The sequence below is a fragment of the Cydia pomonella genome, chromosome 24 (assembly GCF_033807575.1).
Source record: "Cydia pomonella isolate Wapato2018A chromosome 24, ilCydPomo1, whole genome shotgun sequence".
Classification (NCBI taxonomy): domain Eukaryota; kingdom Metazoa; phylum Arthropoda; class Insecta; order Lepidoptera; family Tortricidae; genus Cydia; species Cydia pomonella.
Window position 1 is genome coordinate 4704920 of NC_084726.1, and position 3830 is coordinate 4708749.

Sequence of the window (3830 nt, forward strand, 5' to 3'; positions counted from 1 at the left end):
CAGAGGTATGGGCAATGTGTGGTAGGGCACAGCACAGCAGATGCCATCCCAGATCTAGAACAGAGCCCAACTGGGGAAGTACCTCCACCTTACAGAAAACCGCAGCCAAATAACACTTGACCCTACTCATAGTGTTGTGTTCCTGCCGGTGAGTAAGGTTGCCAGAGCTCAACGAGGGGGGTGGGGTTAGGGTCGGCAACGCGCATGTAACTCCTCTGGAGTTGCAGGTGTACATAGGCTACGGAGACTGCTTACCATCAGGCAGGCCGTATGCTTGTTTGTCTCCGACGTAGTATAAAAAAAAACTTGAGAAAAATATCTAATCTTAGACAGCGCACTTCACTTCGTCAATAACGCCCTAGGTTCTTAGCTACTCTAGCGCTAGCGCTACTCTGGAGAGATTTGGAACTAGCTGATAGCTACACTTTTGCAACAGTTCTGCCTAAGGAGTTTCTGTTCCTTGCCTCTACCCTTCCATAGCTTGAAGTGGAATGGAACTAGCGCCATTATGCAGGTCATAAATTTTATAAAAAAAATAAGTAGGTAATTCACACATTTTCAAATCCTGGCAGATACCTTATTTTATAGTTACAACAATGGTTACCAATTGCAAATAAAATAGTTTGTTTTCCTGTTCACTGTATTGTATAGGCAGTATCAAAAGTAACGGATCAAATTATGCGTTAAATTGAAAAGTATTTATTATTCTATAACTAAATAAAGATGAATATATTTAGAACAATTAGCCAATTTTTTTTTCGTGATTTCAGGGTTGGTCCCATAGTAAAAGTTACTCGGTATGACCTATATATTCATCCCGTAAATTATGCAGGTGAGTAAAGAAACACCCTGTATGTCTACATAACTTCGTTAGTCAGGTCACGTCGGGTAAAAGCAAATAAGCTGCTTGTGGACAGGTTCTAAAGTTACTGTTACTGTTATTATTTCCCGAGAAACCATTTAATTTCTTTTTTATGGCGTCTAGTTTTTTAGTTCAATGAACTAGGATTTAGCTCCTGTGCTAAATCCGTTCCATTTCCATGAATCGAAAATAACATTTTTGCACTTTTTTCCATGTATTTTGTAATCTGACAATAACACCGCCTTTTATTTTATTGAACACCGTTGAAAACTTCCAAATGAGTCTCAAAATTAGCAAGGAGGGTTCTGTTGGTAGTTTGGTACCTTTATCCGATACAAAAAAGCTTGAAAAAGGTATACCTAAATATAAATAAAAAAGCATACTGTCAGCTGTCTAAACTTAAATGAATTCATTCTTAGGTAACCAGGAATATGAACGTGGTAAATGTAGGGGTTGAGAGTTTTAATAGAGACGCAATGCTGATTGTTATCCGTAAGTATTATGTTTATATAATTGTTTGCTAGAAAAAAATATTCAAAAACCTTAAAGTTTTATTATTTATTCAATTCAATTCCTTTATTTAACAATCTTATTAACTAATAGTTTACAAAATATAATAAACATCGTATTTCCTAGTTTCACTTATCTTATACTTACTTTAAAAACTATTATTATATATCAATGCTCAGTTTCAGACATCGGAGTCGAGAATGTCTTGCTTTCCAGCATAGGCCATATAATTATTATTTATAGGCACGTAAAATATTATAAATTATCCAAACTTATATATTAAATAAAAATAAACTTAAATACCTACACAATTTTCAAAAGTATAAACATGGAGCCGAGGATGTTGGCAGCCTTTCCTAATTATGTGCCATATGCTGATGCACCAGCCGGATTTTTTATGCCTAAGGTCAAATCGTGTTCTTAGTTTAATGTTTAGTACTTTAGTCATATGTATATCTAGAGGGATCTACTTATAACTAAGCACCAAATTACTGTAATGCGCTATAAACATTTGCCACGCTCAACTCCCAAATGAACTCGTTTAACACAGTTGGAGATTTTTACTCAGTATTTAAACTTCATACAAGACCATTATGATAGGGCAGGGGTCGGCAAACTTTTCAGAAAAGCCAAATGCGTAAAAAACATTAGGTTTCAAATGTTGTTTTCAGTGGTGTCTTAAGTGTTGATATTTTGGCGGTCTCAACTTTTGAGAAGAGCCAAAGGCAGTAAAAAATCGTAAATTTTAGGATTTTTTCAAAGAGTGGCAAATGTTATTTTCAATAGTCTCGTAAGTGTTGATATTTTGTGGGGCTCAAACAACCGTAATCTTATCTTCAAAGAGCCGCATGCGCTTGCGAGCCGTGCTTAGCCGATCCCTGTGATAGGGGATCGGATCGGATAGTAAATATAGTAATCAAGTCTTCCAAAGAATAGACTTTCGATAATTGCTGCCTCTTATAGCAAATTCAGCTTAAGGTCGCATTAGTCGCATATCAAAGAAACTGTTCTATTTCACTCCATGCATCCTCGGCAAAGGGGACTGTCTGTAACACCTGATATAAAAAGATATTTGTTAAATAGTCCATGACCGGTCGGACACTACTGAAAATACAGTTTCAGCGCGGCCAAAAGGTTTGTCATAAGACTGAACCGAAACCGAGACCGGTACCGAAGCTTCGGTCGGACTCGTAATTTAGTTACAACGTGTATGTATTCGTAGGATAGGAACGTAAAATACTGGCTAAATTTGTATACTGTTCTTCTGAGCTTTACTGCGAAGTGTTTAATGTATTCCTGATTCTGTATGCTAAGCTAGTTTTGATAGAGGAAACAATTCGGAACTACCGAAAAATAATAAAAACAACGATTAAATTTGGCGATAAAAATTAAGTACCGTTTAGGTACCTACCTGTACCTACATGCTTGGTTAGTTGAAGCATTTTGTTTTGTGACAATCAAATGTTTTTGTATACTACGACGGTGGCAAACAAGCATACGGCCCGCCTGATGATAAGCAGTCACCGTAGCCTATGGACGCCTGCAACACCAGAGATATTAAATGCGCGTTGCCGACCCTTTAAAAACCTTTAATGGATCTTAATATTTTTCTAAGAAAATGTATAGCTCTTTTGAGTGGAACTTTGTATAAGTAGCAATTCCAATCCTCTTCTTCAGTGCGAAATTCAGTCGGTACTATTGGTAGTCATAGTCACTTTCATAAAATCAGTGCCTGTACCAATTTTACAAGCTTTTATTTAGTTTCACCTGTCCCGTTCTCTGTAATCTTGCAAGTTAAATTTGATCCACTTCCCGGTTTCCGATCGAGCTGAAAATTTGCATACATAAGTAAGTTGGGTGACAAGGCAATATTATGGTACCATCGAGTTGATCTCATGATGGAGACAAGAGGTGGACATAGGAACTCTGTGATAACAACGCAACCAAATTATGTTTGGGGTTTTTAGAATTTGCTCGACGAGTATTAGTTGCCTGTGGAAAACAAAGTACAGTCAGCGATAAAATCTTGTACCATAAATGAAATTTTTGCCAAAAACTTATTTAGGATTCGGCTCCCTTCGCACACCATGCCAAAAAGCTGGGAATAAGCTAAGATATTGGTTTACTAATTACCCTTACGAGGGTTGTGATTGTGAGATATATTTTCTAGGTACTATCAGTACCTACTATTCCCATTTATTATCAAAATCGTGATTATAATCGCTAATACTAATTCGATAATAACAGTATGGGACCATAAACTATAAGGCAACGCTGGCCTTGCACCAATAAGAGACAGAGGCAGCCAACCTTGTGGGTTATTAATTTTATAAGATTTAGTTCAAGAACGGATGCTGCATTGATTTTGTTGAAAGCTTTAATTGTTTTTGGTAATTTGTGCAGTCTTTTGTTTTTGTTGATCGTGTACCGTGAAGCGATTGACTGATATATGTTGTAT